This window comes from Sceloporus occidentalis, unplaced genomic scaffold (assembly GCF_023333645.1).
Source record: "Sceloporus occidentalis isolate IW3139 unplaced genomic scaffold, rSceOcc1.0.p SCAF_2, whole genome shotgun sequence".
NCBI classification, from domain to species: domain Eukaryota; kingdom Metazoa; phylum Chordata; class Lepidosauria; order Squamata; family Phrynosomatidae; genus Sceloporus; species Sceloporus occidentalis.
In genome coordinates this window covers 266,444,492-266,467,509 of record NW_028316982.1, presented here as the reverse complement: position 1 = coordinate 266,467,509, position 23,018 = coordinate 266,444,492, and the positions used below count along the sequence as shown (strand labels likewise).

At 41.5% G+C, this 23,018-nt stretch overlaps 1 protein-coding gene across 6 annotated transcripts in view; it reads right to left on the bottom strand.

Annotated features, from left to right (window-relative positions):
- Window positions 1-23,018, bottom strand: part of LOC149320104 (teneurin-4) — a 793,050-nt gene that overhangs the window by 533,216 nt on the left and 236,816 nt on the right. For all 6 annotated transcript variants that reach the window (XM_089512941.1, XM_089512942.1, XM_089512944.1 and 3 more), the window contains exon 2: window positions 9,894-10,000. The gene's annotated coding sequence lies outside the window, so the exon portion shown is untranslated. The remainder of the gene's footprint in view (window positions 1-9,893; window positions 10,001-23,018) is intronic.

The window sequence follows — 23,018 nt, the reverse complement described above, 5'->3', positions numbered from 1 at the left end:
CAGGTGCATCCATAGCAAGAACTTGGAAGTAAGAAATTGTAGGTAACACTTTTGTCTGCAACTAGTTATCTCAGGGGGCAGCAAAGATACAATCAAGTTCCGTTGTAAAAGCAATGCAACATGTAGGAGCAAAGTCACTTTAATCAGTTCCTACTTATTCTCAAAGGTTACTCTTAAAGACATTTCAATAGGAATTTCTAAGTTTTATGTTCTTCTCTTGCCAAGCCTAAGGTTTTCCCCACTTTAAAAAGAAGAAGAAGAAGAAGAAGAAGAAGCAGCAGCAGCAGCAGGAGGGATGGAAAGGTAATGAGCAGGTTAACAAATAATTCAACAGGGTTACTTTTCATCATCATAAAGAGTAACGGGAAGCTGTTGCCTTCTAAACTCTGTACACAAGTAATGGAACACATTACATGCTTGTGAAAAGTAACTTTCCAAGTTCTGAGTCTAGCCTGCTGGATTCAGGCAGTTTTAAGGATACTCTAGAGAGCCAGCATGATATAGTGGTTAGAGAGATGAGTTAAAACCAAGAAACCAGGGTTCAAATCACCGCTCAGTCATGGAAATCCACTGGATGACCTTGGACAAGTAATGCTCTCTCAGCTGTGAAAGAAGGCAAGGGCAAACCTCCTTAGAATAAATCTTGGCAAGAAAACCCTATGATAAGGTTGCTATAAGTTGGAGTTGACGTGAAGGCACAGAACAACAAGAGGATAGTCACACACTTCAGTGTAGACAATGATTCAACCTATAGTCCAAATGACTGTAGTATACGCAGTGGGATGGCTACCATCTTCACCTCAGTGAGCAGTGTATCTGGGGCAAGATCTGTCCAAGCACCCTAAACTGAATAGAGGGAACCAAATTTCTTCAACCACTGCTTGTTAATGGCTTTCAAAATCAGATTTTAGCTGAGCAAACACTGATATTTGGTCATGTAGATGGAGTGTAAACATAATGTCTTAAAAAGAGTTCACAGAAGGCTAGATCCAATTATTCTCAAATGGAGTGGGCCCATTACATTGATGGAAATGTCGGCTTAATAGGTTTCTCTTGATTCAGTAGCCCTGCTCTAACTGGGACTATTAATTATTTCCATCTAAGTATGCATAAGGCTGTAACTATGATACTGAAACTGCATATAAAGCTGCCTTGTGTTGAATCAGAAGCTTGGCACATCCTGCCCAGTTGTCTGACGCTGAGGTTATGGCTCAGCATCTGCTCTCTTATAGCTTAATATCTTGTATGCTAGAGGTGCCAGAGAATGAAAGTTTGGCCATTTGTATGCAAAGTGTGTGGCATGCAAAGCTATGGCCCTTGCTCCTTTATTGGAAGCTTCCGAAAGAAAGGAAGAGAGATGTTTTACAAATGTTTGCTGCTATGGACATCCTGGAGAGTTGTTTTGCATGAAAAATAGGATGTCTGATATTTTTGCATGAACAAGCTCCAGTTTAAAAATCAGTTTAAGTGAAGGACATCTTTCTGCTGAATAATCTCCACCTTTGCTGTGAAGCTCCAGCAACAGTTTGCAACTCACAAAAATACAATTCCCTAGAGATGACTGTTTGCCAAAATGGCAACTCACCTCAGCATATAAATAGGCACTTGGTTATCTGAATGGATTTATCTATTGGTCAGAAAGATCTTGGCTGGAATCCTGTTTGTGTCATACACAGTTGTTCCTTGTGCAACTGAGACACTCAGTTCATGGTTACGTAAGCAGAGTTCTACAAATGTAACCATTTCACATATGCCTAAATCCTCTTGTACAGTACCACCAACTTGACTTTAGCCAAAAGGCTGAGAACCAATGAGCATGTCGGTCTTTGAAGATCTTCAGGAGAAGGCTTTATCTCCATCCCATCCCATTTGTAAGTATTATCACCTGTGTAGAAAATACTACTTCTTGTGCACAAAATGCTGTTTTCTGTGCAAATCAACAACTTACAAATTTTGTGGAGAATAAGTCCCCTGCAGTTAGAAGGAACATAGGATGAAATCAAGAGTGCGCTTTCATGTCATATGAGCTTATGGTGAGAGCCTAAAAGGAACTTGGACTCAGAATCTCCCATAGTAGGCAGTGGTACCATGGCATACACTGAGAAACTGATATGGAGAAAATCAGAGGTAAAGAATGGAACCCCTAAAGGTACAGCCTGAAGCTCCATCTAAGAGATACAGAGAGACAGTAGTGGATTAGGTAAATACAGGTCTGGTGAACTTCAGAGTTACAAACTTTCATCCCTAGACATTCTCATCAGAATTCCTTCTTTACCTTTCGAAATGTTCTTCTGCATTATTTTCACAAGTCCTTTGTGTGTTAGCTTTGTCTAAACCCATCAGGGAAAACTGAAGATCAAACAGAAAAGTGATGGATTTGATTTTGCATGAAGTCACTGCCTGTGGATTTGGGAGATGTCATAAAGCCCCCAAGAGTGAAACCCTGGGGGCTCGTGGATGTGTCACCAAATTTTTGTTATAAAATAAAAGTGACAGCAGTCACACATAAGCCTATCTAGAGAGAGATGAAAGTTTCACTTTGAAGTGGAAGCAAATCTATGGGGGGTGCGGGATGGCAGAGAGGTATTCAAAGAAAAGTTCAGGAAAAAATGTAGGTCTTGCTCACTTGTAACATGGGGATAAAACCAGGTTTCATGGGATTTCGAGATGGAAGAAAAGAGATCTCTCCTTCCAGGTAAGCAGGAGCCAAACATCTTCCCCTCTCCGCTCAAAGGGGCAGGAACTCTATACTTTTGACTGGTCTATGAGCAAAGCTACCCAGTCAGTGGATCGTACAATGTTTTGGCTCTGTTGTTTTGCTTCAGAACACAGGGGAAACATCCAATAGTCAGGCTCTTCTTATGCTTTAGAGTACTTCAGAAAGACAGTACAGACCAAGCAATAGGAAGAAACTTTTCTGGAACATGGCCACATAGCCTGAAAAACCCACAAAAAACTATGGATGCCGGCCATGAAAGCCTTCGACTTTACAAGCAATAGGCTCTTCATGGTTGTGTTATTCAAATTAGAATCTTTATTTTGATCTGCTTTGCATAATTGGAATGGGTTCTGAAAGATGGTGATGAGCAGTGATGATGGCCTGGATCCTATCCTTTAGTCCCAACTACAATAGATCCTGGAATCTATTACTGAGCGGTGAGCCACTAGGTAAGGAAATCCCATTGATTGAATGAATCTACATTAGTTGGAATGAACAGCAGGAGGCAGATCAACAATTATTACCACTGGCATAGCCACATAGAAACCCTATAGGAATAAGCCTTGGTGTAAAGGAATTTGACTTATAGCCTAGCATACATCTGTGCTTGCAGGCAGTAGTTTTTGAGCAGCTACAAAAGAAAAACCCAGCCCAGCTGTGTTGCAATGCAACATTTGCAATTGCAATGCATGCTATTCAGCTGTCTCAGGACACCAGTTAAAATTCAGCAGAATTTGAGATCATACACTATGCAGGTGGACCATAATGTTGTGCCCACACAGATTCATGTCCTCCACCCAAAGCCCCAGGAGAGGCCTCTGCTGCTTACTGATGGAGAATGGATAGGTGGAGGAGAGACAATTCAAACAATGAAGAAGTAGCTGTTCTTGACCGGTCGGGTTGAACTAGGGTGAACTCACAGAGTGCAACCTCTTTCCCCTTCCCCTAAAAGCCCATACCCCCTACATTTGTATCGTCTGAATTCCCTCTCCCATGTACTTCCTACCAGTATGTAGCAGCAATGGTGGTGGTGAAGCTTCTCCAGCCATGACAGATGCAGGGGAAGTGGCGAGTTTTGGACAGGATACATTGGGCTAGAGAACATCCCATTCAAAAAGAGCATAAATGACACTTGCATACCTGTCACTAACAGGATCTTAGAAGTTTTGTTTTGTGAGGGTTTTGTTTTTGCAAATAAATGGCTGGTGTTCCGCCCTTTGGTGAAAGGCTGTTATAAATAAACATTGTTGTTGTTTCATGAGATGTGGTTCCCATTTATTGTCTTGATAAATGCCGGTTCAGTCTCCCTTATCTGAAATGCTTGGGACCAGAAGTGTTTGGGAACTGGGATTTGGGGGGATTTTGGAATACCTGTCCAGTGAGTTCTTGTTATCTGCAGGTTTGCCAGTCATGGATTTGAGCTTCTGAGGATGGCAAGCCCTGCTGGTTTTAATGGAGATGCATTCACATGCCCAGACCAGTGGCTGCACACACATTGCACCCCCATAGAAAACAACAGGACTTAAGTCCCTATGTTTTTTCTTATTCATGGGGGATGGGGGTCAGGATCAGAGCCCCCATGGATATGAAAGGACTACTGTATTTGCATATAAGCACATAATGAAGTATTTTGGAGATGAACTAAACAGAAAATGCACTTATGTTTCATATACAACTTATACATATAGACTGAAGTTAATTTTAATACAATGTTTTTTTCATGAAACAGAGTTTGTGTACATTGAAACACCAGAAAGCAAAGGTGTCACTATCTCAGCCACCCATGGAAGATGTTTTGGTTTGTGGAATATTTCAAAATTCTAAATGAGGGAGATTCAACCTGTATTATCCTTATCAAGATTATCATTTTACAAAAATGTAATCCTTTCCCCCTCACCGTATGTCTCTAGTTGCATCCACGCTGCAGAAATAATCTAGGCTGATACCACTTTAACTGTCATGGCTCGATACAATGGAATTCTGAGATTTGTAGTTAGTTGTGGCACCAGAGCTCTTTGTCTGAAAACGCTAAATGGCTCACAAAAATTACATAGTATTGCATCATGATAGTGAAACCTGGTGTTAAACTGGATTATTTCTGAAACGTGGGTGAAGCATCTGGGGGTGTTTAGGGTAGACTGTATCACCCAATATAAACCTACCTGGAGAGGTCCTTCCCACAGTTCTACTACCTTCACAGGTATGGTTGGTGGGAACACAAGAGAGGGCCTTCTTGGTGACTGCCACTATACTCTGAAATTCCCTCCCATGGGAGGCTAGAATGGCCCCCTCCTTGCTGTCCTTTTATGGGCAGACAAATACTTTTTCATTCAGGTGGGCTTTTAGAACTGAAGGCTTTTAACAAAAGATTAGAATCACAGAATCATAGAATTGGAAGAGATCCCAAGGGCCATCCAGGCCAACTCCCTAGCATGCAGGAACACAGTATCAAAGCACCTCTGACAGATGGCCATCCAGCCTCTGTTTAAAAACTTCCAAAGAAGGAGACTCCACCACACTCCAAGGGATTGTTAAGTGTGGGACTATTTTAAATGTATACTTTAACTTTAAAAATCTTTTTGAGTGTATGTTTTTTTTTAATAAGCTTAATAGTTTAATTCTGTTTTAACGTTGACTTTTTGTATGCTTTTAATTGTAATCGTTTTAATGTGTAAGATCCCTTGAGTCTCAATTTTGGGGGAAAGGCTGGATATAAATAAACTTGTTGTTGTTATTAATGATTAAAAGACTTGTCTGCCTCTGAAACTCAGAGATGTTGTGAACACACAGATAAGAAAATTTAGAGCAATTAGTCCTGATGTGTGAAGGTTCACACTGACCATCTAAGACTGGAATTTGAAGAAATCATTGCATGCAGATCCTTTCTCCATCTCTCTTTACCATTTTACAAGAGACTTCGTTTCCTTAGACACCCTTTAAATACCAGAACCATTTAAGAGGAAAACAAAAGGCCAATTTTCACTGTTAAAAGACCAGCGTTATTGGCGACATTACAGAAGACGTAGGCTTCAATTCTGTTTGCAAACAACAACATAAAGAAAACCCTCTCACAAAGCAAAACCCAAAATAAACAGAGACACACAAAATAACAATCTTATGCAGAGCTAGATGTGATTAAGAAGAAAGCAGTAAAGCACTGCAATTGTACAGGATTTAGTAATTGAATCCTCCAAGGATAATGACGTTGACCTTCCCATTTGGAAATAAACTAGGCATTCAGTTTATAAGTGCTGTTCACATTAATTCTAATTGCCCATACATAGCTATGCTGCACAACACTGCTGGGAGGACAAGGAACAGGTAAATAATGATTACCATTAGCTTGTTTTACTAACAACATCAACAAAGGACAGAGCATTTATGACAACAGTTTCTGGACCATGCAACATCCAGCTTTCAACATCTGGATACCATTGCTCCAATATTTGCATTTTCACCCGTGTGCCAGAGCATATTGTAAGTGCATCAAACTGGCCTTGCTGAGACAATGCAAGGTGACCCAGTTCAGAATGGTGCTTTCCTTTTAAAGCAGGGAGTGAGAAGCATACAGCCCTCCACAGGTTGATAAACTGCAATTCCCAGTAGCCCTAGACAGCATAGCCTATGGAAGGGAATGTTGGGAATTGCAGTCCAACAACATATGGGTAGCTGCATAATTCTCCCTGGTGGCAAAGTGGATAAATGCCAGTACTGCAGCCACAACGTTGTGAGTTTGATCCCAGAGGGCTCCAGGTTGACTCAGACTTCCATCCTTTCGTAGGTCAGTAAAATGAGTACCCAGCTTGTCAGGGGCAATTGGCTTACAGATTGTAATTCACTTAGAGAGTGCTGAGTTCACTATGAAGCAATATAGAAACATAAATGCTATTGGTATTGCTATGATTCCCCATGATGTAGTTGTTTCAACAACTCTGGAAACCAGGGTTCCAATCCCTGCTCAGCCATAGATCCCCACTGGATGCTCTTGGCAATTCACACTCACTCAGCCTCAGAGGATGAAAACGACAAAACCCCTCTGAAGAAACTTGGCATGAAAACCTGGTGATAGCTTCACTTTACGGTCACCACAAGTCAGAAATCACTTGAAGGCACACAACAACAATAATAGCATGATTCCCCACCCCTCTTCTCAGATATCAGAGGCTGGGGAACTGGGGAAAAGTTACTTTAAAGCAAGTATACCCCAAACCGTCAACCAACATGTGGGATTGGGGGGGGAGTTGTAATCTGAAAAAGTAACTTTTGCAAAGCTTTGTAAAGAGATTGTGAAACAGCTCCCTGTTGTCTCTGTCTCCTGTTTGTGGTATTCTTGCTACACATTGTTGGCTTTTTAATTTGTCATTCCCTGCCTCGATTTATAGGGAGGGGAGATAAGAAACAACAAGAACAAGACACATGGACAAACCAGGCTGCCAATACCAGATTTTGAACATTTTATTTTCATTTTGGAGATCCACATGATGTGTACTTGACTCTGGAATATTTCCTGGAATCCCTCAGCATTTTGTTGATGGCTTTAATTTATTTTGAGAGTTAATCACTTTTTACCTTTTGTATTTTTTTCCAAATTTTAACTATGGTTTTTAATCTGCCGTAAAATGCCTTGAGTCCAGAACTGGGGAAAGGATGGAGTATAATAACAATGAATGATCATCATCATCATCATCATCATCATCATCATCATCACCACCCCCCTGGTCTTCACCAGAAACAGAACAGCCATTGGAAAGAGGCTATTGAATTGATAAGATGATCCTTGGGCTGGAGACAGTGGAGTCACAGCAGAGTTCCATGTGCAGAACTACAGTGCTAAGCATGGCCATCTAGGATCTCATTGCTTAGGTCCATTTGATCTGTTCTTTCCCAAAGCTCCCCACAAAATGTGTACTTACATATGTATTTCACAACTAATTTTCTCTCATATGACCTACTTCTAAATATATTTTAACGCCAAATTTAAAAATATAGAAACGGGATTATTTTCGAGCTGTCACACAACAGCCAGAGCTTTGGAAATCTTAGTAGATAAACATGCTCCAACTCACACATTAGTCCAAGAGGTGCCGAATGTGTCAGTTCATATTGGAATTCACACAAATAAAACACCCCTACTCTTAATGGAAGGTTTCCAGTTGCTGTCATTGGAGCCAGAGCTTGGAAATGTGACTTCTTTGGAAACTATGACACCCCCAAACTCCCTCTTGGTGATAGGGTTTTGAGAACTGTAATCCAAACATTTAAATTTCCTACATTCTCACATAATTTATATAGATCCCTTAATGCATGACCCTTTGATTCTTCTAAATATTATTTTGATTTTCCAGGTTCTCCACCAAAAAAGGTGTTTCCCATCAGATGCAATGGGGATAAACTATAGGTCAAACGTTTTGCACCAGGAGGTCTCAGGTTCAATCTCTATCATTTCCAAGAGTGAAGTTGAAGGCTTTCATAGCCGGCATCCATAGTTTTTTGTGGTTTTTTCGGGATATGTGGCCATGTTCTAGAAAAGTTTATTCCTGATGTTTTGCCAGCATCTGTGGCTGGCATCTTCAGAGTATGCTGAATGCTGAATGGCATTCTCTGAACATGCCATCCACAGATGCTGAAAATACATCCATAATCAATTCTTCTAGAACATGGTCACATAGCCCCCAAAACCCACAAAAGACTACTGCAACTATAGTCCAATACACATACAAGAGCAGGCCCTTTAAAACTACACACAGGATCATTTCACAGTACAAAATTATAGGATGAAGGTTTCAGGGAGTGGTCTTCAGAAATTTCAGCCAGAGAGCTCAAGTCCCTCACCAAACTAGAAACTCCATGATTCAATTGGATGGAGTCATGAAAATCAATGTACTATAGTTGTATACAGTGCTACCTCGGGTTACGAAATTAATTCGTTCCGCGGCGCCGTTCGTAACCCGATACATTTCGCAACCCGAAAAGGCTTTCCGTTAGCGCTGGAAAGCCGCTAGCCGCGCTTCGCATTTAAATTTCGCGCCGAAATGAATTTCGTAACCCGAAAAATCTTTCGTTACCCGGAACAGTTTTTTCCAATCTAACTTTTTCGTACCCCGGAAATTTCTTAACGCGATCAATTCGTATCCCGGGGTACCACTGTACTGTGAAAGGGCCCCTGCACACAGATCCAATCCCCTTTATAGAAATATCAGATATCAGGTGCTACAAAATATATTTACCTAGTGAAGTAGTGGACTAGAAGTAAGGCATTGAACAAGTTAAAAGATATCATCATCTTTGGCTGGGGGTGGGTGGGCTGTTTCCATTACACAATTATAGTACTGTGTTTCCACTTTAACAGTTGTTGCTGCATCCTGTGGAATCCTGGGGTTTCTAGTCTGAGAAAGCAGTCAAGCTCTTTTGCTGAGAATTCCAAATGCCTTCCTCTAAACTGCAAGCATTCCTTGGGATGCGAACATGGCAGCTAAAGTGAAATGGTAATAGTATAATTATATAGTGTGAAAGGGCTTCTGGGAGCTGCATTTGGTTAGAAATCATATCCTCCTTTTTCATTCAGTCAGTCCTCTTTATTCATGGATTCTTTATTCACAGTTTTAACCATCCATGGCATTAAAATATTCATTGATACCAATTTACTATGCCATTGTATTTAATAGAACTTGATCATCCATAGATTTTGGTATCCACATGGGGGCCTGGAACCAAACCTCAGCAGATACTAAGGGACCACTGAATTGCAAATGGATCCTAAGTACAGTCATCCCATCATATTTTGGGGTTAAGCATTCATGATTGATTATTCACAGATTATTGTATTTGCTTCTGCCTCCAGTGCTGTCTCTAGGCATTTGTAGGTCCTCCAGCACAATTCTATGGTCAACCTTCACCAGACGTTGACCATAAAATCATGATGGAGAACCTAGGAATGCCTAGAGACATGTACTCTTGGGGTTGGGGGAAGTGCACCACTTTTGCAGGGTTACTATGCCCCTAACTGCTGTAGAAGTTGAGAGCTGACTGGTAATCTCCTAATACTCCACTCTAAAATGAAACTGCTATAATTTCACATTACTCCTGAATGCTACTCAGAGATGTATACAAATCCGAAGCTTCTTATAGCAAAGAAATGTCTATTGCAATGCAGATTCAAGAAAAATTTTGATACCTGGCTCCATTACAGTGGACTCAGGAACAGAAGTGAGCCTCAATTCTACAGATCCTTTCTTGGTATCATTTGATCTTCCTTTTTCAAAGGAAGCATGGAACACCACTCTGAAAAAGAAAACCAATAATCATGTCATGTGCATTTGGCCACCAGATGTAGAGAAGTACATCTTCACTTATTCCCCCCCCCCCCCTCCCAATTACAAGACAAAAAAATCAGCAATTTGCTTCAGAGGTTTTCTGTGAAGGTTTTCAGCACCACTGTCAACTGCACTTTATCAGGGGAAATTTATTGTTTGAAGATATATGTGTCTTCTTTGCACAGAAAACATGTTTTTGGCAGAACATTTGTATTTTACAGAAAATATACTGATCCTTGTGCAAAGTTATGGGGTAGTTTTTGCACACAAAATACTTGCAGAAAAATGGTGGGGTTTTTTTTTTCTATGCAAGGATCTCTGTGTTTATGCAAATTAAACTGAATGAATGTAGATTGAATGAATCATTTAATAAATCATTCAATTTACATAAGAGTTACACAAACTGTGTAGAGACATGGATTCCTACAGAGTAAATACAATACGCCTGCTATTTATATTTGGTTTTTTTTCTGCACGCGCGCACACACACAGAGTGTTCCAATGCACATTAGAAACATTTTATGTGCACCAGACACGTCTGATGCATATTGGGATTTCTGGTGTATCCTAGGCACTTCTGATGCACACTGGACACTTCTGATTACAATCATGCATGTCTGGTGTGCATTAGGCCCTTCTGATGTAAGTGGACAGCTTCAGATGTACACTGGACACTTGTACATCAGGGCAGTCCTGTTGTACTCTGGCACTTCCTATCCCATGGAAAAAATTCAGGTAGGGATAACCATATGCCTAAGTGTGCCTTATATGTGTGGATGTCTTTTTTCAGTGCTACAGAAGTTGGTATTCGTGTCCCCTCTTCCAACCCTTCTAACCTACATTAAAGCCATGAAACTATCTATACAGGCTTTCCATGCTGCAATGTGAACAGGCACAATTAGAGAAATGTCTGGCAATCTCTTCTTCCCTCTGCCAGAGGTATGATGATTACAGAAATGCTGAGGTCTTCAGAGGAACCCAGCAGATCTCAGCACTTATGTCACTATTGTGCATTCAGGTATGGGAGTGTTGCCAGACCTTCTCTGATCCTGCCTGCTTCGTTGGAACAAGAATGCCTATGTAAAGCAGCTTCAGGTCTTCCAAGTAGATGGGTCAGCCTAGCATAAGGTCCACATGTGGATCATTACACTACACTAAGCGGGTGTTGAATTAAGGCCAGTTTATGTATCCCTAATTGGTGTTCACTGCACATTCAGGCAGTCACTTTAGTAGCTATTAGTGAACAACAGGTGGCCTAATATTGCCATGCCATGACAATCTCTTGGTCAATATGGATGTTGCCAAACTCACCAATTCAATTTTGCGTACATGTAAGATCATTTATGAAGACATACGTTCCAAGCAGAAGGCAGCCATATTAAAATATGTATTTATTTTGCAAAGGAAAGTACTTTTTCTGCAAATGAACTTGCCTCAGTATACACCCGAAGGGCAAAGAATCTTAAGGCTGTTCTTCTCATTTTCCACTGGAACCCCTCTTTTTTTTGGACAAAAAATATTAACAAGTATTTCTCACACCTCTAACCAAAACCAACAATAATGTCTCTTGGTAAATCTTTTTCCGAGGAGGTTAAAACATGTACAAAATTTACACATTAATTAGGAGGAAGGAAGGAAGGAAGGAAGGACTGACTCCTTCCTGGCTGTGGAGAAGAAACACACAGCCATTTTCAGATACTGTACTGGTTAAAGTGTATCATTATCATCATTATTATTACTATCGTTTTCAAACAGAGAAATGCAGAGATCAGCATAAACTGGAGGCTTTTGGGCCAAGCAGGAGAACTTGACCTTGATCTAAAAAAAAAGTGCAAGGGAGCAAATCATTAGAGGCAGCTGACTAAGAATAAGTGAGAGGCTCCAGCTGTCTGAAGGAACATCCATGCCTTAGAGCAGAAAGCCGTAGATTTTCTTTCTATAACCTAGGAGTGCCTCAGCATTAAGCTTGCCCTAGGAGCAGCGACAGGGTCCCTGTCTTCCTAAATCAGTCCAAATTCCCTCCTTTATTTTCTTGTGGGGGATTTTCTTTTTTTGAGAAGACAGTAGTTCAGTTGTTTGACTAGCGAAGATATAATGGGAGTGAGAGCTTTGCCTTATTATCCTTAATAAGGATGAGGTGAGGACACTGGATAGAACTGGATGGAAGGATGCCACTGAGGTCAAAGGTTTAGCTGAAGAAAGGATTTCCAAGGATGAATGATAAAGGAGAAAGCAAATGTGTACAACAGGGTCATAAAGTTTGCCCCAAGCCACAACACACACACCCAGGACATGTTTGTCATCAAGTCAACTTTGGTATTTGGCAACCCTTTCAATGAATGACCTCCAAAAGCCCAGATCATCAACTGTCTATTTCAGGTCTTTAAAACTTATAGTTATGGTCTCCTTGATTGAATCAATCCACCTGTTTTATGATCTCTCTCTTTTCCTACTGCCCTCCACTGTACTGAGCCTTATTTTCTTTTCCAATGAGTCATCTGGTCTAAGAAGATGTCCAGAGTACAATAGCCTCAATTTAGTGATCTTGGCTTCTAAAAAGAGTTCAGGTTTGATTTGCTGCAAGATCCATTCATTTGTCTTTTTATTAGTCCATGATGTCAATACTACTCTCCTCCAGCACCACATTTCAACAATGTCCTTTGTGTCAGTTTTCTCCACTCTCCAGCTTTCCCACACATACACAGAAATCAGAAATACCCTGGCCTGAACAATTTAGATTTTAAGTAATTAATGTTATATCTTTATGCTCAGTGACATAGCCGGGGTGTGTGTGTGTCCGTGGGGTCCGGAACCCCCTTCCGTTAAATATAATGAATGGCGTGTGCCAAGACCCATTATAATGGTGGCACTGAGTCTGGACACCCCCCTTTGCCAAAATCCTGGCTATGTCCCTGTTACATTTGAAGATCTTATCTAGGTCCTTCACAGCTGCCCTTCCAAGTCTTAGGGTGTTTTCACACTGGTGAAATAAAAGATTAAGATTGCGAGACAAGCTATTAAGAACATACCATTCGAGCATACAATTACAAAATGAAAAAGAAATTTTTAAAATGAAGGGTTTTGGATGTTGCGGAAGGAAATATTCAGTACCTCTTCCCTCAGTCTCTCATCCACAAATATGCTGACAGAGTCTGCCAGCTTGTTAAAGGGTTTCAGCCTATGGTTGCAGGAAACCTAAGCCAGAGCACAGACATTCCAGATCTCTTAAGCTAAAGATGCTTTGGCTTTGTGCTCATTAGAGCTACCAGATCTCAGGGCTTGGCCTTGTATCTCCAGTATTCAAGGGTCATCTCTAGCCAGGAGACGAGGGCGAAATTTCTCCAGTTTTGGGGGCTCAGCCCCAGACAAGACGAAAAGGCTGTATATACATTTCTTGCTCAGCTACAAGAATTCCACCTTGCTGTAATTTGCAAGGCTTCACTGATTTATTGCTGCAGCTTGCAGAGTCTCTCCAAGAGGTCTTTGTATTTACAGTGGTCCCTCCACATTCACTGCGGTTAGGGGTGAAGGACCCCTTTGAGTGTGGGAAAACCACAAATTAAAAAAATATTCTTTTTAGCTAAGGGAACACCCATCTAGGAATCTCCAGGTCCTCCAGTGCAGCTCTGTGCTCAACATGTGCCAGAGTTGGGTTGTAGAATCATCCTGGAGGACCTACAAGTGCCAAGAGAAGTGTATACCCAGGAACTTCTAAGTTCTCCAGCACAATTCTATGGTCAGCCTCTGGCAGAGTTGCACTGGTGGACCTAGAGATTCCTAGAGAGAACATATTAATGAAACCCACAAACAAATCCACAAAAGTTAAAATCTCAAATATGGAGGGCCCACTGTACTTAGGGGGGATACAGATTGGCACCTTGTGCCGCCCTGTGGGCGGGGTCATGGCATAGCATCTGCATGCTTGATACCATGACCCTGCCCCCATGGCGCCACTTTGGTGCATGCCCATTTAAATGGCCTACGTCATGATGATGCCACCGTGGTGCAGTGGCCAAACGGCGCAGCACAGAAGGAATGTTATCATGGCGTGCCGGCGTGCCTATGACGCCCCTTCCAGGACACTGAAAAGAAGCTGCTTTTCGTGGCTTCTTTTTGTGTCCTCTGGAGGCCATGGCATGAGGTTGCCATGGCCTCAATTCAGAGAGAAAAGGGATGGCGTCCCACCTCCCATCTGTACAACCCCATAGTTAGCGTCTTTCTCCCCTCCCACCCTCTGCTCTGCAGTCAACTTCTGAACCTCTGACAAGAAGCAAATAGACTAGATTAAATGTTCCTTATCCCATTTTCCTAACCAGGTGAGAAGCAATTATCCTCATATTTCACTTTGCCCTGGGAATAGCCCCTTTAACTAATATTTCTTTTTAAATTTCCACACAAGAAAATATATGCTCTGTGTGTGTTCTTGAATGACAAGCTGTGAGCAACTATGGCTAGTAGTGAATGTCTTGCACTTAATGATATCACCAGGGTCCATCCCTAGGTCCCAGGTTTTGGCCCAGAAGCCTCAGGGCTAAGGACGATCCTCAACTGGCAAGCCTTGTGCTCCTAGAAGTTAATATTTTAAAGTCCAACTAGCAGCAGCAGCAGTCAGGAGGGGGTGTAGGTATGGAAGCACATGATTATTGCAAAAACAGGTACAAATCCAGTACATTAGGGCTTTTCCCAGCAGGCCATCTCTTTCCTCATACAATAAAAAGCTTGATTCACTTAATGATACCGCTGTTTCAAAGAAGCATCAAATAAATGCTGTGCTTAAAAAAACACTTTTCCTTCCCACCTTTCCTTGTCGTGAACCGTGGAGTCCAGACCTCAAGCCCCATAGGCTAATGGAAAATCTAATGCCGAGCAGCTGTACATTTTTAATGCAAAACTAGGGAGGCAAGGGTGGGAATAGATCGGCAACATATGGTTTTATGTAATCCTGCAATGAATTTTTAAACAGAGCATCCTAATTCATGTCGGACTGAAAGAGCTTTTTTAACCTGGTCCTCTGTGGTTAGACCTCCGCCTGTGTGGCATGTGCCACAGTGTTTGCTGGAGAGCAAGACTGTGACAGGAGAGGCCTGTTTTCTCCCTAAAGGTTTCACTAGCCAGTGATGAAACATGTCACGTCATTGCATGTGACCACACTATACTTTCATGTCTTGAGCAGCATAGGGCTTGAGATTTCAGGGCCAAAATCTGAGACCTAGGGATGTTCCCTGTCAATGGGACCTGGCAATGTACTTCAGTGCGGCACATTAAAGATCAATCACACATGCTCAGAGCATGTGAGGCAAGCAATAAGCAGCAGGTCTAGTGAAGGAGAAAATATTCCTCTGGTTGAAAAGTAAAATTTCCAACCTTTGTAGGAAACATACTGTCAGCCCTCCATATCCATAGATTTTTTTATCCACAGATTTAAGCATCCACGGCTTTAAAATATTTTAAAACTATATACATTCCAAAAAGCAAACCTTGACTTAACCCGTGTAAGGCAAGGGACCACTGTATAAGCAAACGTTGATTTGGATATTGAATGGTACCTGAATATCCACGGGTGGGGGGTGGGGGTGGGTGGGTCCTGGCACCAAATCCAAGTGGATGCCAAAGGCTTTCCTCAACCCTGTTTCAAACGTGTTTGCAGACACTGCTTTTAGGAGCACAGTTTCCCAAACTCTGCTTTTAACTTATCGCAGGTGCTCCCAAGCAACCAAGAAAACAACAGTGACAGCAACAACAACCCATGCAGCCTGCAACAGCCAGGAGCTCAGATCACACAGAAATGGATGGACAGGTGGCTGGGTGGGTGAACTGACACAGGAGATTAGAGCATTGGCTTTAAAGTGTCTTATCCCTGATGGGATAAAGGCACATTTAATTTTCAACATGGGTGTTATCCCATTCAACTGTGCTGGGGCAAATGCAACCTGTATACTGCATGGACGTTGGCCAGGCTTATCTTGTGCCTTTTCAAAACCTGTTCTTGAAAAAGTGCAGGAAAAGCCCAGCTGGCATCTGGGCTGTATACAGGCTGCATTTGCCCCGGGACAAGTGAATGCAATAACACCCGTTTTGAAAATTAAATGCATCTTTATCCCATCAAAGATAAGGCACTTTAACACTAATGTGCTAATCTCTATAGACAGATATTTAGGGAGATAGGCAGATACACAGATAGGTAACTTGCAATATGCTGCTCTCACCCTGAGATTCTTCTGCTTTGCCTGAGGCCCAGAGGAGAAGGTCCTGAGATGTGGGAACTCTACCATGTGGTATCAAATCTCAACTGATTTTGGAAGGGAAGCAGGGTCAGGCCTAATTAATAAATTGGGTGGGAGATTATCCTCTGATAAACCTCTGTTGGACAAACCTTGATCACGCTAAAGCCAAGTTTTGGGATTACTGCTGCAAGTCAGCACTAATGAGAGTCAAAGTTTTGCCTCAGAGAAAGATAAACCTTGAAGAGAGATGAATAGATTGTACCAATTATGCAAATCTAAATTTGAAAAATGTATATAATTTAAATTGGATAATGGAAAGGATGTAGGACCCAAGCATCACATTAAAGCCTTACTGCTGACCAGAGCTTGGCAAAGGTACAGTTGGAAGCTATAGTTTCCAGAATCCCCCAGCCATTAGAAGATTCTGGGAGCTGTAGTCCCCAAAGGGGAAATTTCCTATCTCTGTCTTTGATAACCTAAAATCTTCTACAACAACCTCCCTCTTCAAAGATTTCACCTACGATGGCAGTTGAGACATGGAAAACTTGCTTGTTTATTTTAAAAAGAGATCTTCAGGGAGCCAAATTCTAAACACTACCAGATTATCAATTTTTCCTCCCCATATCAAACACTGAATCACACCAAGAACTCCTTAGTTTAGTCCTTCAGTTCTTTATTCACCAGACTCTAGACAGAGAACATATTCTGGTTTCCTAGGCTCCCTAAGCGAGACATAGTCAGGAGCTGAAAGGGAATTGAAGGCAGATGGGTTACAGAAGCCTTGAAAGGATCATGGCTGCATGCTAAAAGGGATCAACTATCCACGGCTTGAAAATATACCTCTGTGCCAAACAGATAGATGGATAGACAGACAGATAGATTGATTCCAAAAAGCAAGCCCTGATTTTGTCATTCTATAAAAGGGCCACCATTTTACTAACACATTGTATATAATGGGACTTGAGTATCCACGGATTTTGGTATCCACAGGGGGTCCTGAAAGCAAACTCTGGTGGATACCAAGGACCAACAGTTCAAGGCAAGGAAAAGTCTGGCAAGTGAGAATAGAGCAGGGGAGTAAACTTTTCATTTATCAACCTGTTTGCATTCTTGATAGTGAATGGGCCACCTCTGTGCATTCTGATTTCCTTTGTTGGCCTCTACCCTATACAAACCTTAGGTGTCCATCTTCCAGTGATTTCACCCAGGGGAAGAGTGAACGCCAGCCCAGAAATCCATTAGCTAGCCATAGGAATCTAGCACTCCAGTCCTGGGGTAATATGGGTAGAATTAGTTGCTACCACATGTTATGAGAGATTGCTAGAATCCTGCAGCAAAGGACATTAATGCTTCTTTCTCTACTGTGGAGCTTCTGCTGCTTCAATTGCCACCAATAACGCTGATCTTACAGCTATGTTGTGTATCAGATTTTGGTGTCGAACAAGGCTTGGGGAGGTATAGAAGAAAGGGTTAGGGGAGCAGTCAGCAGAAACAACCACCAAGTATATGGATATGCAGCTCTAATAGAAACGGTGCCTTTAAGAAAACATATTTCAAGAGCTGGCACCTACTGAAGTGCCTGTCCATGGCAGTTAGCTTCAGAACGTGCACACTGAGTGGCATGAAAGGAAGACAGACAGGAACGAACAGTCCACTGGGACTGGGGTTATTTTTAGAGGAGGAAAAAGCTTCTCAAGTCGGCATTTAATAAATAAGTAATGGAGAAGACCTGGAAAGGCGGTAACAGCAGCGACTGCTGCCGCGTGATCCAGCTTCTTAGCCATGCATCCCAAATGCATTCAATCTTGCATCTTGCTCTGCAAACAGTTGCTGGATGTGGATCCCGGAGGCTGGGATTAGTCTCCCTTTTAAAGCATACTGCAAATGTAGGGGCTCACCATCTGTAGCAAGCAGAACTGGTCTCCCTCTCTTTTTTTTCTCATCTGTAGCTTTGGCAATGAAAGTGCCTCAAAGGTTATTCAAAATCCCAGAGCGGATTCACAACTCTGCTGATGTGGGTGCTATCAGCAACGGTTGCCCCTATGGTTACTAGAGAATGCCAGTGTAGACATCATCTCTGTACTTGGGTCAGGATAATAATGCTCTGATAAAGAGGACTAGGACCCTAGTGACTGTATTTTGGACAGGGTTGTGCTTCTCCAGTGTCAAAGAAGGGCTGTGCAATCAATTTAATATCTAAGTGTAGTGGTTTGAGTGTTGGACTATGACTCTGGAGATCAGGGTTCAATTCCCTTGCTCAGCCATGAAACCCACTGGGTGACCTTGGGCAGGTCACATGCTCTTAGCCTCAGGAAATGACAATGGCAAACCTCCTCTGAACAAAATCTTGTCAAGAAAACCTCATGAAAAGCCAGAAAGGACATGAATGCTCACAACATTCAATTGCAACAATCTGTTGCAACAATCATTCTCTCCCCACCACATTCATACAATGGAGAACATTTGTTTTGTATCTATATATTCATAAAAAACATAATCTGCCCACCGAATCCAATTAATTTAAGGGAAAGAAACCTTTGAAATGCATGCACCTTTCAGGAATGAATGAGTGAGGGAGGCACTGAACAAGACACTGCATTCCATATAATTCCATGTTCTAGGTCAAGGTTTCTAAGATCCCCCCCCCTTACTTTAAAGAAAAGGGTTCCTGCTTTAAAAAACCACAGCAGGGAAAACAATCAAAGGAACACAAAAACAGAACAAGGGATTTCTGGCATTGAGTCCTTCAGCATGCAAATTCAGAGAAAGGCACAAAAGAAGGTGAAACCCATTGTACTGACCTCCAACGTGGGGAGGAGAAGTGGCATTGGCAGAAAGCATACACCGTTCTTGTATTGTGAGCTAGCACTCAGAAGGAGAACAGGACACTGAATGGAACTCTTTGCTTAAATGTCAAGGGTGGTGGTTTATTATTCATGTTTGCAAAGGTTCAAAGGCAGAGATGTTGCTGGAAGGAAATCACAGACAAAAACAGCTCAGAGAATGTATCACTGTCATGGAACATGATGCCCGTGTTTGCTTGTTTTTCAAAATAAGAAAACTACAACAACAACTGTCCCAAACTGGCAAGAGCAGTCTACATTAAAGTATACCACTATTCCCTATCCTAAAGAGCAGGAATCACAGCTGTTTCGTCTCCTCAATTTCCTAATTCAGTTTAACCAACAATAGATCACAACTCATTACTGTGGATAACATAGTTGAAACTACACCCTAATTTGCACAACAAAACTGCCTCTTCAAAGGCTGTTGGTGACAGGACTTTACTTAGCTACAGTGTCCGAATCACATACAGTTACTTACTTACAGGACGATGCACAACACAGATGGGGAGACAGGTAACAAGACCTTGCCACAAGCCCAGATGCCAACTTTGCCCATGCTTCTACTCAATGAATGTCATCATATGACCTAATCACATAAACCAAAATACTAGAGGCACTTTCACTTGCTCATTCTCTAATATGATATATACCACCCTCTGCACTCTTTTAATGCCTCTTATAAATTTTAAAATTATTTTTTACATTCTTTTAAAGTTTTCTTTAAAAACAATCATATCTTATCAAAATTTCATTTTAACTACATGAAACTATGTGCATGTACACACATTTAGGCTGCAGGTATGACATTGTACAGTGGGCCCTTGGTATCCGTTGGAGTTTGGTTCCAGGACCGTCCATAGATAACAAAATCCATGGATGCCCAAGCCCCATTAAATACAATGGCATAACAAAATGGTGGCCCTTAGATAAATTGGCAAAATCAAGGTTTTCTATTTGGAATTTAATTATTTTAAAAATATTTTCACATCATGGATGCTTGAATCCATGGATACAGAGGGCTGACTATAATTTAAAGGTATAATTTTAAGTGTGTAGCCTGACAGTAAGAAGTGCAATAACTCGGATGAAAGGAATGATGTTTTCTGTATTCTATTCCCAGCTAGGGTTGCTTACTAAATCTTGCCTTGTACTGCATTTTGTTTTTAATTGTATAAGAAGGGGAGACATGTTTAGTCTCAGATTGATCCCTACCTAAATAAATGTATGCTTGTCCCCTGATGGAAAATTTTGTTCTTTTTTGGCAGTGGCCTTGTGTGGTGAGGAGATTTGAATATGCAAAGTTACTGCCCTACTCAAGGCTGGGAAAAACAAAAAAAGAAAGCTGCAGAAAAGATATTTTTGAGGGAGAGTCTGAACTAAGGCCTCTGGTGTCATTTGTCACATGCTGCTGTTTGTAATTAATTGCTGCTTTTCATGGATTTATGTTTATGTTTATTTTTGTGGTTTTGATTATTCTATATTTGCAAGTTAAACTTGTAACACAATCTTCCACTGTGGAGTGGTTCAGCCATACAGCCTCTGTGTGTGTGTGTGTGTGTGCGTGGTTACACACACACACACACACACACACACACACCCCTCTGTTATTTTAGGAGAGATGTAGTTCTAAAAATCTTGGAGCTGTTATAAACCTATTCATACATCTTTTTTGTTCATCACCAGATTTGTCTGCATTTAAATGTACAAGTCATCCCATGGTGCCTGATGTCTTTGGCTGCAGATCACACAAGCATGACCTTGCTGTGAAGTGATAAGTAGAGATGAGAAGCATAATCATAGTTATTTACTCCCAGATTTTTTTTAAATGGGCTTCCCAACAGTCAGGAAACCTTTGTCAAGAAGAATAACAAACCAGTGAGAATTTTGTGCATAACTTCTTGCACTGTCCTTAGGAAAACTCATTAGCTCTTTTGGTTTTTCCTACCATCTGTATGCCGATGACACCCAGTTGTATCTTTCCACCCCCGACCTTTCTCCAAGGCTTGAACAGCAAGTCTCATCTTGTCTCACAGCTGTCTCACAGTGGATGCGCCATCGGCGTTTGAAGCTCAACATGTCCAAGACGGAGCTTCTTGTCTTTCCTCCTAAGCACACCCTTCAACACTCCTTTTCTGTCTCTGTGGACAACATTTCTATTCAGCCAGTCCAGCAAGCCGGCAGTGTTGGTTTCATCTTTGATTCTTCTCTGTCGTGTATCCCTCAGATCCAGACCACAGCCAAGGCTTGTAGATTCTTCTTATACAATATTTCCAAAATCCAACCATATCTCTCTGCCTCTACTGCCAAGATCCTGGTCCATGCCCTAGTGGTCTCACGACTTGATTACTGCAACGTCCTCCTGGCTGGGCTTCCTCTTTCTCACCTCCGTCCTTTAATCTCTGTCCAGCATTCAGCTGCACGCATTATCACTTCCACCCACCGCCCTGCCCACATCTCTCCTGTGTTGGCATCCCTTCACTGGCTCCCCCTCCCTTTCCGCATTCAGTATAAGCTCCTGCTGTTGACGTTTAAAGCCCTCCATGGGCTGGCCCCTCCTTACTTATCAGACCTTATTTCTCCTCACTTTCCCACTAGGGCCCTCCGTTCTGGTAGTCAAGGTCTGCTGTCTCAGCCCAGGATTTCCTCTACCCCATCTAGGATTCGCCCCTTTTCACTCGCTGCCCCTTCTTCCCCCGCAAGCAAGAGCCATCACTTCTTTAACCAGCTTCAAAACGGAGTTGAAGACCATCCTGTTCAGGGCAGCGTTCCCAGGCATTGCATAATTGTCATTTGCTATTTGATGTTCTTTTGTTGTCTGTTTTATTGAATCATTTCCTGTATTGCTATGTATTTTATATGTATTATCCTACTAGAGAGGCCACTTCCCCACCACCACTCCCTTTGTGTCGTGTCTTTTTAGATTGTAAGCCTGAGGGCAGGGAACTGTCCAATTAAAAAGATTGTATGTACAGCGCTGTGTAAATTTACAGCGCTTTATAAATAAAGGTTAATAATAATAATAATAATAATAATTAGAACATCCCAAGATGTTCTGGAGGAATTATTCTGCAGAGAAAAATACATTGGTTTTTGGCACAACTGCCTCTATTTTCTGTTCAAGAAACCAGATTCAATTATTTGTTGAATGCTAAGTGAACTTATATGTAAAATCAGTTGAAGAACTCTGCTTCTATAACTGTAGGCTGAATATGAACATTACCTCATGGCCAGAAATATTATATATATATATAGAACTATATGCATAAGGGAACTCACATACTCGTAAAATAATAATACCTTCCAAGTGAGCCCTGGACTTGGAAGGGATCCCAAAGGGCCATTTAGTTTAACCCAATATTAAACTTAACAGCTGTTCAGATATTTACTGTATATACTACAGGATAAGTTTAGAAATTTTTGTCAGAGAATTGTCTAAAAATTCTGAGTTGACTTATCTATGAGCCAAGATAAGTACTGTACTTTAACTCTTCTTTAAAAAGGAACCATCATCTGGTGAAAGGCAAGAGCATAATCTGTCCTGGAAGCACTGACCCCTCATCCATCCAGCCTTTAGTGTGAGCAGTTATGCCCACTGGAAATTTGTATGTTTTTTGACATGTTTTCCTTTTCTTCATTCTTTAGTTCCTTTGCTACATATCCCTAGATTTTACTATTGATGTATCCATAGGTCATACCAAAATCCATAATTTTGGCCCCCAAATCTTCCCTGACTTATAGATGAGGTTGACTTATAGTCGAGTATATATGGTAAGTATCACTCTCATTATCACTTCTTGGTCTTATGTTCTCCAGGCTAAATATACCCATTTTCTTCAACCATTCCACATAGTTCTAACTTCCAGACATTTTACCACTTTGACCGACCACCTCTGAGCATGTTCAAGCTTGTCAATAT